Here is a 13,775-nt window from a genome sequence, read left to right as displayed (position 1 = left end):
AAAATACTTAATTCTCATCCATAAATAGACCAGTTAGTTCTCAATAGCGGTATACTGCATTTATTTCCACACAGGAAGAATGGCTTTGCTACACAGAGGTTCCACCTCTCAGTCTAGACCTTTAGAATATTAGTGGAAAGACATGTGTTAAATAATCGACCACTGCAGCAATATACTCTATTTATATTCTATATAAAATAGTATTCTCGGCCATGGTACTCTGAATGGTTCACAGAAGCACAAGAAGTCATTAACCTAATCCGCAACATAACATGATGTAAATCATATAAGATGTCATGCATTTTTAGAGGAAGTATTATTTTGAGTGAATACAGACACAGCTATTTGGCATGATTTCTTGAAGGGGATGGGAGTGTTATGACCCAGAAAATGTGCTGCATTTATTGCTTTGACTCAGGATGTCATGAAGCTTCACATAAAAAAAGAAGTTTCAAAACAACAACTTAGGAAAAAAAAAAGTTAAATACCAAGAATGTCTTGTCTTGCTCTAGATTTGGGCTGTGCTGAAATGAGCATTCCAGCCCCTTGCATTGATGTCTTTACAGAGAGCCACTTCAAAGAAGACTTACACAAAACAGGAATTTCTCCTCTATAGAAAAAAAATTAACAGTAGCACTTCTAGTGCTATTAGGATTTTTTTTTTAGAGTTAAGAATGAGAAAAGGAAAATCTGAGTATTTACTTAAAGAACAGTGTGTGTGATTCATGTTTTGTCATCACAACTGTCTACACTAGCCCTTAGAAGTCTACCTACTCTTGTACACGCTTGGGTAGCAAAGATACAGCCCATATAAAGCCACATCCAGAGCTTGTTGAAATCATGCGGAGGCTTTTGATTAGATGCAATCTAGAGATTTAGTCCTGCAAGTAAGTATGTAGTAATATCTTTCGTATGAGTAAACCAAATAACATCTTTTTTAGAAAGGAAGTGATGTGCAGAGATGTTGCGTGATTGGAGTATTAGTTCAGATAAATAGAGGGGTCATAGACAAGTCTCTGGCTGTGTCCCATATGTGAACAGAATACTTGCAACCTCAAAATGGTAAATGACACTCACTGCAGTTTCGTTTGGGAGAGTTACAAATCATTGCTTTTGAGCACACCTGAGAACTCAGGTTAGAAGATTTTTATACTCTGAGAAGAAAGTTGTGATGGACTTCTCTGAGTTTTGTATTTACTAATTCTGCTTACACCGTAACTGTAATTATATAGGAAATCAATGTTATCTGCTGATAGCATGAAAACGATAGATCATTGCTCCATAGTGATGGCAACACGATGGTGGAAAACCTCTGTAGAAACCACCTTCCCTGATAGTCTCCTCATGCATCCAGTATGAGTTGAACTAGAAATATCTATCATTCTGCTCAGCTTAGACTGTAGAAGATAGGTGCATCAAGTCAACAGGATAATAACTGACCTGAGTTTCTTCCAAATTCTGTAATGAAGGTTGTTTTTTGTTGTTGTTTTGGAGGTAGTTGTCAAAGTCCTGATACAGCTGTTGTTTTTTTTTTGTTGTTTTGGAGGTAGTTGTCAAAGTCCTGATACAGCTGGACTTGTGATGCCAGGAGAAAAGTTGATGCTGTGTTATTCTAACCTAGACTAAGGCAGAAGCCGTGGAGATGTTGTTCTTGCATCACAGTTGTCAGTCCACTTTTGCAGGCTGAAGTGGTCTATGTAGTTAGGACTCTTACTCCAATGCGTGAGTGCTCAGCTAAATGGGACCTGTGATCTCCTTTGAGGTTCATCCATCATTACTCACAACTTCTGCTTCGTGCCATGATGCAGGCACATGCTTTCCTGTATGTATTCATCTCATTTTAAGAATTTCTGCAAGCATATGTAGACCACTAAGGCTAACAGTGATTAAAGCCATGCAGTCCTGAGCAATGTAGACACTTTAGTTCACCCTATTCATTCAGCTGAAAGAGTATAAATCAAGTATTTTAGGCACCAAGAAGAGAGGTCATCCGTTGCTGAAGAACACTGCTCTCCCTCAAATGTCCTACTTTTTGGCTTTTTATAACGTTTGCCTGTTTCATGACTCCTTTTGTACATAACACAGCAGTAAAATGGATGCTGAACTTTTGTCACATCCCCTCCCTCTGCATGGCTACAGTAAATGCCTGCTTATAAGGAGGTAATGGGAAGGATCTGTGATTCTTGGAAGAGACAAGCAACCATATCAGTTTGAGAATTTGTTACCTTTCCAAAACAGTGAAGTTGTAGAGGGGGAACGTGAGGGGAAGCATCATCCATGGAGGAAAAGGATTCAGCCAAAATAATTTTGGTTTTGATAGGTGATAAAATCCAGGCTGAAGCTAGCTTGCAACATGCACAGCAGCTATTTACAGCAGCATGCTTTTCACCGCAGCTAAAAAACATGTGTTTTTTTTGTCTCGGGAGCATTTCTCTACGTGGTTAATTTTTGCGAATCTTTCATTTACACAGGAGGTCGTCCTCCCAGACGAGCTTTCTGCTGGCCCCTCAGCTCCAAAGGGACATTTGATTCCCGGCTTGGGCGCTGCACTCTACCTCTGTTCCTTGCTGGCCCAATTAGCCTTGTACTACATCGCTGGCAGTAGCCTAACTACTTCGGAGCCATCAGATAAAAGTTTCTCTTTCCAAACTACTCTATTCATCAGGAATCCAGCACAGCCAAGGTTTGTGTAACCTGCTATGATGAACCCTCCCACTCAATTGATTTTTGGTCCCTAATGAACCATAGGCTGATGGACAATTACTCGTCTTGTTGAGACATATGGGGTCTTTTAAAGGCAGGGTACTTGGGAGCTTGCAAAACTGTACGCTTTCTTATCTAACATTAGCTATAATTTTTGTCACAGGAAGGATTATAGCAGTAGCACTGTTAAACATCAACCAGAATATCTCTGTAATGGCAAAAGTCACTTTTTAAAACTCTCGAGCTCTTCGTTATTTACTTGCAGATAAACATGTAACAATGAGTTTTAACAATGTGGTACATTTGCAAAAAGTTTCAAGGTCCCTGAAAAACGCTACTACAGAATTTGATATTAATAGCTCAAAACAGTTCAGTCCTGCTATTATGAACTGTGGGGTTTTGGACTGTAACTCAGATGGATACAATTAAAAAAAGAGTATGATTATTACCATTATTGTTCTGTTATGTCTGCTATGAAGTGCTTCAGCAGCCTTAGTTGGTGCTTTTAAGCAGAGGCTTGCCACACTAAGTGCTTTAAATCTTAGCATTGATGTGTTGATGAGGATACCGACTGGAAATTGGAATACTAGAAAAATAATGTGTTTCTATACTTAAGCACACTAATAATTAGACAGCTAAATTTGTTATCCCCAAGGTTATAAAAATGCTCTAGGAAATAAATTTTTAAAAATACCTAGGTTGGTAAAGTGTGAGGTATGTGATACACGCTGCTTTCTAAAGAAATGACTTGAAAAATGGCTGCCTGGTATTTAAGGCAGCTTAGCTTGTGGATCATTTACAACACAGCGACGTGATTAGAAAATCCGCAACTCAAACTAGAATGGTAATCACCGGCATAAGCAATTGGCCGCTAAAGCACTGGGAGAATGGGTCAACAAATATATAACTACAGAAGTAACCGTGTTGTCTGTTGTAAACTGATTTAAATAGCCCCCAAAACCCAGCGAGGCGATTTACCAGTAGACTTTGGAATCTGCTTCATGGATAGAAATATTTGCCCACTTTATCTTCAGAGAAGTGGATTGGATGGTCAGATATGTAAATAATGATGGGAAATATTGTCATTCCTCTATAGAATTGGTAGGGACAAATGGGAAAGTGTCTTTCTTTCATTTTCCCATTTCTGTCATCTTTCTCCATCACCTCCTGTCTTTATCCTACTGTTTGTGACCCTTCCTATAGTTTCTGAAATGGTTTGAACCATAGCCTGAGTCTCCTCCTTGAAATCCCTCTCCCCTTAATTCCCACTTTCCTTTAACAACACCCCTGTAGAGCTGAAGTAGCCCAATACCTAAGACTGGGTCCGTTGATCTTCCTTAGAGAGCATAGTCTTTAAGGCTCGAACTGTGTCTTCGTTTATGCTCTTAAAAAGCCATTATGGGTATTGCTATTTTTTAAATTATTTATAGGCCCCCCTATAGATGGGTATTGTACAACATAAATAGAGAAGTCAATGACCCTTCCCCAGTGACACTGATGCTAAACTAAGATACGAGTTAATGAGAAAGGTAGCAGTTAATGGAAGCAGAGATAAGAGGAGTGGGAAGCAAGAGCAACAAGGACAATATTTGTCTTTGGTTTAGTATTGAGCATATCTTGGGCATATACATGAAAGAAAAAGTCTTGAGCTCTCCCCAGGAGTCTCATCATATGATCCAGTTTCTAGGTTTCTCAAAACCTGTCTTAAAACTAGTGATGCTTTTTTTGCTCCTACTATCTCTAGCTCCGGCATTTGATTTCTCTAATACGTAACCTTGTGGTTATTTTGAGTCTAAACTTATCCACAGCTAATTGTGCTTATCCCACTTGTCCTTGTGCCAACATCATCCTGTGGCCTAAAAGCAGGTGATCCCCATCTTTGGTGCTTTATCCTCAGCATAGCTGTGTCATATGGCGAGAACCCGTATGCTCTGGCAGTTACTCTTTGCTTGCGTAAACAAGAAAAGACCTTCTCTTTTTTTCTTGGAATAGGATCTTTAAACGTTAACACGTAAAATGGGTCCAAAAAAATGTTCCCCTTACCACCCACCCACTGTTATTTCTCCTTCTCCCTCTTAGATCCCGCACACGGGTGGGCATGAACCTGGCATGTAGCCACACATGGGCAAGATGAAGGCTCTGTTTGGGCTAAAAACTACTAAATTGAATGAGGAATGGGCAGCTTGATTTGGATAAAAAAGGAAATAAGCAAAAAAGTGCGCCCAAAAATGCACACTAATTTTTAGGCAATTGGAAAAGTTTTGTATACATTTATACAGGGTTTTGATGTATTTTTTTATCCCAATATTGTTATTTTTTCATAAACCTTTAAATTTCTGCCTTTTGGTCTGGTTTCTGAATTAGAAGTGCTGAGATGTCAGGCCAGAGAGCACAAGAAACCCCACTTGGAGAACGCGGAAACTTTTGTTCCAAGCCTTTTAGCTCAAATCCCCAAAGTTTGAAAGCGTCCCTTCAAAGCCGATTGCTTTTCGCGTGAAATCTCTCAGCTTTTCAGAAGCAGACCGCTGCTGGGTTCATCCCTTTGGAGCAGTCGCGGGCACCGTGTATATATTATATATTACTCCTTACATATCATATTATGTATATAGCTATATATTTATGTATATATATGAATATATGAGGATGAAAATGCTGGTTGCACACCTATGGTGAACACAGAAGCCCGAAAGTACCTGGAAGAGCGAGATTTCTTTGGCTGGTTGTTTAGTCGTTGGACACTGAAGAGTCGCACGGTGCGTTTCTAGCTCAGCCCCATCGTCGTCCTGCTCCCGCGGGAGCGCGGCTCCGCTGCGGCTCGCTGGCCGGCGGCTCCTCTCCGCTCCCGCTCCTCCGCCCAGCGTGCTTTCCCGGCAGTGCCCCCCGGGCGCAGGGTTTGCACCACGTCCGTCGCAGCTGAGAACTTGCTGTGTAAAGCAAACAGCGGTGGCGAAACCTCTAGAGGAGTCCCCGAGGTCTCGGGAGGGGTCAAAACTTAGGTTTTTGTTTATCTGGGTTTTCTTTGGTGCTATGGGGGCACAAGAGAGGTGTCAAGCAGTTTAACAGAAGTCTAGATGATGAATGTGTCCACACTTTGAATGTTATTCCCAGAGTGAAACATTTTGTTCAAGTTTCTAATAGAGGAAATTAAAAATAACCATCAAAATATTACTAAGTGCTCATTCCTATTACGTTTAAAAATAATCGTACTTTCTTACTTTGACCACTGCATTCTCTTTCTTTTTAGGAAAAGTCCTGTTTCCTTAAAAGCCAAAAAAAAGCCCCCAAAATAATAATAATAATAATAATAATAATAATAATAATAATAATAAAATTTATATCTTTATGGATTGCTCCTTCTAGATTCTGCACCTGGCTATTTCTGTTCCGAAAGGTGTTTGTTTTTCCTTTGAAGAGCTATTGAATCAGACGAGCACTAGGGAAGTACATTTCAAGAGAATATATAGACTAGATAAGTTTCTGTTACTCAGCTGACAGTAGGACCACTGTGTGCGTGTCCTCTTCAGGAACTGAGACATTGCTAAGTATAACTGAATCCCTGCTTCCTCGGATGAGGAAGATTTCCGAAATCCAGGGAAGTACCATGCCTCATCTCTCTGAGTTCAGCTTTTTTTTTAGGCTGCTCTAGAAACGATCACGTTTTCGTGACAGTTGCCATGGGGCAAAAACATCTCTAGCTCTTTGCATGTTAAAAGCGGTTGGATTCTGCTCTGCAACAGTGCGTACTGTGGAGAAACCCACCATTAGTTAACCTGATGTTGCTGTTTGTCTAGGCATCTCCCTCAAATTCCAGCAAAGTAAAAAGCAAGGGTGATTGCAGCAGAAGCAGCTCGTACCTGATTTGTAATACCTGGGTGATGCTTTTTGGAAATAGTGCATTATTTGATTCATTTTTTCCTCTTGGTCAAAAAGTGTTGAAAGAGTAAAGCCAAAATGAGCATAAGGACAGAACGACAGTGCGCAGCGGTGTGTGACCTGGACCGTCGCCACGCCAGGCCAGTCCAGTCCAGCACCCCGTTCCTCCCGGCGAGGCGCCCGGGACCCCGAACAGCTAGCCACAAAATTAAAGAATATTAAAAAGGTCAAGACGATGCAAAACGCAGCTGTGATTTATGCAACCGCCAAGCATTGCAGTGCCGATAGCTCATGGCTGTGACGGGCTGGAGCGAGAACGTAAACCAGCCCCGTGTGAACTCCCGTTTGACAGGACCCCGTGCGGGGTGGTTATATCAACATTACTTAACTTTTAAAACTATAATCGACTTTGGGATTTTGGAGATATAAAAATCTTTAGGTGTATGTACATAAGAGTAAGTCACCTGAAGGAATAAACAAACTGTCCCCAGACAACCTGTACGTGGGAAGCTGCCGTACGTCGGTATTTCAGCCCTGCCAGCCGTGAACCTGCATCGCAGCGTGTCCAGAAGGTCATGAGAAAGGAGCTCTTTGCCTGGATGAAATGAGCTATCAGATCCTGAAACGAATTACTCCGGAACTGATCTTTGGTGGCTTCTGTGAGAATGCAGCAAGGTTATGTTAATTTTGGAGCCATCTGAGCTTTGGGCGCTGGCTTTCATTGGCCGAGATGTAAATATTTTATGTGAGCCTAAAGCACGCCCAATTAAAGTGCGATCAGAAGCGTCCACAAGTATTTTCAAAGAGCAGCATTAGAGTTTCAGACAGCACCATAAATTCATACGCCAAAAAACTGCAGTGGAGTGGCGTTAAGGGTCTGGCAAATAAAGAAATAAGGAAAAGCCTGGAATGCCGTTCGCAGGGCGCGGGCGACCCCACGGTGCGAAAGCCAGCCGTGCCGTGAATCCTTTGAAATCACGGCCACACGCGAGCGCAGCAGGGCGGCCGCTGGCTCGGGGGCGCGCGGATGGCTCAGCCGAAAGTCACCCCGGCACACGTGCGGGGCCACGGGCGTCCTCTCCGCGGAGCTGCCGCACCGCCTCGGCCCCCGCTCAGTGCCAGGACGGGTGGAGCGGTGCCGGGAATTATAGGACACCGGTCATCCGCCCCCTGGCCCACACCGATTCCTGTCATTTCTAACACCCCCAAATTTTTAGACGTTTATTTTTTTCGCTTTCTCAAAGCACACAAGCGTTAACCTCGGGGCAGTGTGGACGCACCGGCGATGTCCCTCTAAAGGTGTGTTACCCCCCTCCGACCGTCCCTCGCTCCTGACACCCTGCCACGCTTCCACTTACAACTCTCCGCTGTAGACTCACCCCTTAAATAGTTCTATTTTTTACATTTTAAGGGTTTTTTAAAGTAATTAGATTCTGAGTCGCGAACCTAAAATAGATCTGTAACTATAAAAAATATTTTCCCTTTGCGGTGTTGTGAGGCCTAAATACAGCCCAAAAGTGCTGTCTTTTTTTTTTTCCGCTTGTTTTTTGTTTTTATTTTGTTTGGTTTTTTTTTTTCTGTTTGGTGTGCATTACTCTGGGGATGGATACCCCCGGCTGCCAAGGGTCAGCGCAGAGCAAATGCACAGGGATGATCCAGGGAGAGCTGAACCACTTCGGCTAAAATAAGACCCAGCCTGAATCCATTCCCCCCCGTCCCCCCACCTCGCATTCCTCAAGCCAAACATAAACCTTTCTGAGGTTTATGAAAGTTTTGTAAACTTCTGGTGTTTGTTTTTCAAATTTTCACATGCCTTAGCACTTCCTGGTTGTGATCGGGGTCTGGAAAGAGAAAAAGCAAAATACTGCCCAAGAAATGCATGGTATTTGTTGGTTATTCTCCTGGGAACACTTCTTCTCCAATTTTCGGTCCAGCTTCTCAACTTTTTATGTTGCTGTTCTGCATCCATGGTCAGCTCAGCCTCACTGAGCTAGCAATTATCGTTAGACATTGGTGAATATTGAATGTTACCTGCACTTGGATATTTATTGGTTCATTATCATTCCTATATGCGTTAATATGGAGTTAAGAGACCTCTTAAGCCTCATGAAACATAAAATTATATTTGTATAAAATTATTTTTACCTTTGTTATAGAAAAAGAAACACCAGTTCCTATTTAATATTGTGCCTTGGAAGCAGCCTTGCTGACATTTTCTCAGCACAAACGCCTAGACCTGGTGATCCAAGGCTTTTTGTAGTCACAAACCTTGGGGAGCTTGCTTAAACTCAGGACAGGTTTTGAATGAACTTTTGAGAATGTATTGCCCAAAGCATGAGTTTTTTAACTATATACCAAGTGTTAATGATTGCTTTCATATTTTGCATGTTTTGCTTTTGGTTTCATCAGACTCTCACAGTCAGTAGTAGAAAGGTGGGAAGGTATCCTCAGAGCTGATCTGGCTTCTCGTCTATACCACGTAAAAATGACATTAATTGTACGAGTGAATATATTTTATGTATTTTATGGAGCCAAACAAACAAACCCGGTTACTAACAACCTAAGTCAATTCTTAGTAATTGATTTAGGGCTGAAAGGCTTGTGTCTTATTACCAATCCCTTGAGCTATGCGGTCCCTAGAGAGGAAAATTATTGTATTTTTCCATCCCCTGCCTGCTCATATGAGCAGAGAAAGCAGGGCAGAGGAATGATGTGACATTCACGTCTGTTTTCATGTATCAAAGCAAAGCTGTGAGGTCCAATTTTAGTTTGGTTTTAACTCTAACCATGTCAGAAGGCCTTCAATAGATAATAAATACAATTCAGAATTGTTTGGAGTACAAAGGGGCTTGAAGCCTGGGTAGGTCCCCTTGCTCTTCAAGTGTTGAGATTTTCCCTTCACTTACGGTGTTTTGTTTAGCTGAAGCATTCATGAGCCCTCGTGTACAGTCCTCATCCGGAGCTGAATCCCTCTAAACTTTCAGACCAAAGGCTTGTGCTTTGCCTAGGCGCTTTAGCATATGAATTCAGATTTCCTCAAGGATTTCGGGAGTCTTCAGATGCTGGGTTTGATTCTTTCCTCTTTCTAACACGCAAGGCTGCAGAAGGGACACAATAGATGCGTTCCTGATGTTTTAATAACCAAAGAAAAGGATTCAAAGAAAACATGTGAAAATACATACTTCTTGCCTTCTTGCAAATGTCTATCACAGTTTAAGCCACTACTTCAGCGTCTTTGGTCTCATAGGTTATAATTTCCTGTTATCAGGGTAAGGATGTTTTAAACAGCTTTTTGTAGATGATTAGGTATTTGCTGATCATTCAGGACAATTTACAAAGATAAATATATGTTAAATGGGTTTCTTGTTAAAACCAATGTAGAAGTAACCCCTCGAGGCCAGACAGTAATTACTCCTAATAACAAATTAAAGCATTACCTACTTCTTTTCCGTTTTTCATTTTGAAGGGGAAATTACCTTACAGAACTGAATGTATTCAAAACTGCAGATTCACATTTTTTGATAAAGCCACTAAAAAAAAAAAAAAAAAAAGTGGGGGAATAATACTCACAGAAAGGGATGGTCTCCAGCACATTTATTTTTGCAGTAATTCTGTTTAACTTTTGATGACCTTGTGGTGGCTGGGGGCTGGGGGCTCCCTCTTGGGCGCTTCTGCTGCACGTCCCACCGGGGGCTTTTTCCCATCCTGGGCCGGTTTCTGCTGCTCCTTCCCTTTCAGAGTGGGCCGTGGGCTACAGCACACAATATCCGTAGCCCCCACCCAGCAGTGGTCTGAAACCAGGCAACCGAATCCTTCCTGTTGGGAGCTGTGTCCAGGAGTGGTGGAGAATTATTACTCCCAGTGGCTGCCTGCTTCCAGCACTGCTAGCCAGTGCTTGAATTTTACCCTGGTTGGTACCAAAACTTTCTCCTCTCTTGAAAAAGTGACTTATTTTAAACCCTGCTATAGATTTCTTCGCACTTCTCATGCATGGCCTTTCTGGTCCAACCCAAATGTAGGCTTGGCTGGAAATGACTCAGCCATTGGCTTTAAATTACCCTAAAATACTCGCTGAGAGGAGGTTGTGTTGATTCCTTCTCTTCCTGGTTGCTTTCCCTTATGGTTTTCCAGTGAACTTACCAGATACACTCAGACCATCACCACTATCAAGGCAATGTACAATATTCATAAAATAGTCCAGAAGAGCTGTAGCTTTCACGAAGCTTCTTTACTCAAGGTTTATTTCTTGCGTAGGTGGATCTGGGGTACCCAGGTAGCAGCTCTTGTGGTCTTCTCCATCAGGCAATGGACTGTGTGCAAGTAGTTGGCAAGGATGATGAGGGACTTCTAAATCCTTGGTGCTTTTTGGTAGTTAGAATAAGCATCTGGGGACTTAGTGGCTGGGACACCTTTTACAGCTTTCCTACTGCTCTAATTTATACTGAAATACAGGGCAATGCGCACCTCAAGGTAAATCAGGGCAACGCGTTTGACACATTTCTTCCCAAGTGAAGATGACTTTGGCTCATCTAGTTCATTTATGTATAACAACTTCTTCAGATGTTTTTAGAGACTCTATAGAATTTGCATGAGTAAGACATTTTTTCATCAGTTTCTGTCTTTTCACTAAAAAAGCATTTTCTATCTGGGTCTTGCCATCTGTTTGCATATCTGTCTTGCTAGACACTCACTTTAAGCAAATCACTATGGCTTCTGAACTCAATCATGTCTTTTTAGCTCAGTCAGAATCTGTCCCAAGTTTGGCCAGAACTTGCACAAAACTCTCCATGCCTGGCGATCTTTGAGACCTCGCTCATCAGCATATACCGTCCAAGGTGCGCCATTTTATATGTGATCAGAGGTTTGGCTTGTAATACATAGATATTAGATTCAAAATTGTCTGCTATGGAAGTTCTTAAACAGTTACTTCCTCCCCCACCTCTAGTTAAAGTTGCCACAGAGCAGAAATCTTCCCAAAAGCAGAGACACTTGGTTCTCCTGGGCTCCAGGTTGGTGCAGCACTGTATGCACTTGGTTGTGAAATGAGTGGTGATTTCTCACGGGTGTTGTTCAATGAGAGCACAACCCTAGCAATATTTTCATTTGTACCTATTCTCTCTCCTGTGTAATCCCTCCAGAAAAAGGCAACTCTCTGGTATCTGCTTTCTAATCTTGTCCCACCTTCTAGGCATGGAATTGGAGAGTCAGAGAGCTCAAACCCCATCTGGTTAGAAAGTTTGTGCCAGAGTTGGAAATCCAGGTTTCCATCTCACAAATGTTTGATTTGAACAGCAAGATCCCCTGAAGTGACTTGCCTCTTTCTGAAATAATAACGTTTTGAAATATACTTTAGAAAGCACTTGGAAGGGTGTTGGTGTATCTGGTCAGTTCTTCCCGGGGTAATTGCAGAATAACCTGCATTAATGAATTACAGCCTTATGATCAAAAAGTCCAGATGAATATGTGTCATGCGTCACACAATTAGTTATTTTCTCAGTTTGTCTTCAAATGTACCATTTTGTTTGGGAATATTGCAGATATATGTCACTCATTATTGATAGATTTGTCTGACTTCCTGTCAAATCTATGTACATTGACAAAAATCTATTTTGTTGTTTTTGTCACAGAAATCTATACTGGCATTTTTCCCCATGGAGATTTGGCTAGTCATTGTCAGCATGAGGTGCCAGCTAGAGCTTTTACTGTTTTTATTGTGCCAGCTGCTTTCTTGGCTTCGAATCTTTTGGTTCAGATTGTAAATGGGGGCGAGACATCCGTATCTAGCCAGCGTGCTCGATGGAATATGACAGGGACTTGATTTTTCATTTCTTGCTGCCTTTCTTAGTGCTAGCAGAAGATGTCATGGATGGCTTTATCTCCTGACCAGCAGAGATCGGCGCGGAAGGAATGGGGAAAGGGAGAGAGCCTGCACATGCACAGGCTGTGGGAAATGTTAAAATACACATTTAAAATTGCTCCATCCGCCAGTTTTTTTGGAAAGATCTCTGAGGAGATCTCGGAGTTTAGAAAAAAAATAATTTCCAAACCTTTTGGCTAATGTTTAATCAGATTCATTGCATTCTTGTCATAATAGTTTTGGCCTAAATTATTATAGCGGCGCACAGGCCCGCTGAGAAATCAGGTCTTTTTGAGGTGGTTGTAGTTTGCTCAGAGGCATCCAGAATCACCAGGCAGTTTGATAGCGTAGGACTTGGTTAATAAATAGTTCATGTTTTAAGCCAAATTTTGTTTTTTGAAGCATTGGCAAATTTTGCGATTTTAACACAAGTCTTGTGATATTTGGTATTTTCCCTAAAGCCCCAACTGCTGGAGTAAGGTTGTTGATGTGAACTTATAGTCCTTTTCAAAGGAAGTTTCCAGCCTGTGTGTTTGCTTAGAAAATGCTTCAAAACATGAATGCAGTGCACCAGAACCATTAAAGACAACACAATGCCGATTTCTTGAACTGCCGTGCTTTTAAAGCAAAGCTGCTGACTTTTGGGATTCTGGCTCGCGATTTTTAAATCCTGCAGGCTGGCAGTCCTGTTTGCATTAAGTCGTTTGCCTTTCAGATGGCAGCCTTGGAAGAGCCAACTGAGCTAAGGAGCGAGGCCACGTACGACGTCACGAATCCCCGCGACGGCGGGACCAGAGCAACGTTTTGCTCCGCGCTGCGGGCACGGGATGTTGCACCAAGTTCCTCCTTGGCAGCGCTTCCAACCCCTTCTCGTACGCTGAACTGGAGCTGGCCTGGGAGCGGGACGCGTGGGAGAGGACACCTGGAAAGCCGCAGGCGCCGCCTCCACGTAGAGGGCACGGCGTCCAGGTGGGAAAGGCCGCGACTGGAAAGGGACTAGGACCTGAAAGCATTGCGTTTCCTTGCAATGGAAGAAAAGATTTTGTTTATTTTCTCTGCTAGGCTTGTTTATGCCCTCCACCCCATCAGCCCGGCTGCCCTCAGCAGCCAGTACCGCGGGGCCGGCACCGAGGTCAAGCGTTTTCGCTTTGCTAAAATTCATGAATAATTAAAAAAACGGTCAAGCGTTTTCTGTAGCGGTGGCATTCTCTCCTTTGCTCCCTGCCGGGGTGAGGCCGCGGCCGCGCGTTGGCTCCCCGCGGTGCGGCGCCCCGCTGGGGCCCTCGGCCGGGCCGGCTGCCCGAGAGCCCCCCGGGTCCCGCGCGGGCTGGTGCCGCTGCCA

The 13,775-nt window shown here is 42.8% G+C and overlaps 1 long non-coding RNA gene across 1 annotated transcript in view; it reads left to right on the top strand.

Annotated features, from left to right (window-relative positions):
- Positions 1-13,560, top strand: part of LOC106487034 (uncharacterized) — a 204,872-nt gene extending 191,312 nt beyond the window's left edge. Inside the window, exon 3 of the long non-coding RNA XR_001293001.2 lies at positions 13,149-13,560. This is a non-coding gene — a long non-coding RNA (uncharacterized lncRNA). The remainder of the gene's footprint in view (positions 1-13,148) is intronic.
- The last annotated feature ends 215 nt before the right edge of the window (positions 13,561-13,775 follow it).

This window comes from Apteryx mantelli, chromosome 6 (assembly GCF_036417845.1).
Source record: "Apteryx mantelli isolate bAptMan1 chromosome 6, bAptMan1.hap1, whole genome shotgun sequence".
NCBI lineage: Eukaryota > Metazoa > Chordata > Aves > Apterygiformes > Apterygidae > Apteryx > Apteryx mantelli.
This window is presented reverse-complemented; position numbering and strand designations above follow the sequence as displayed.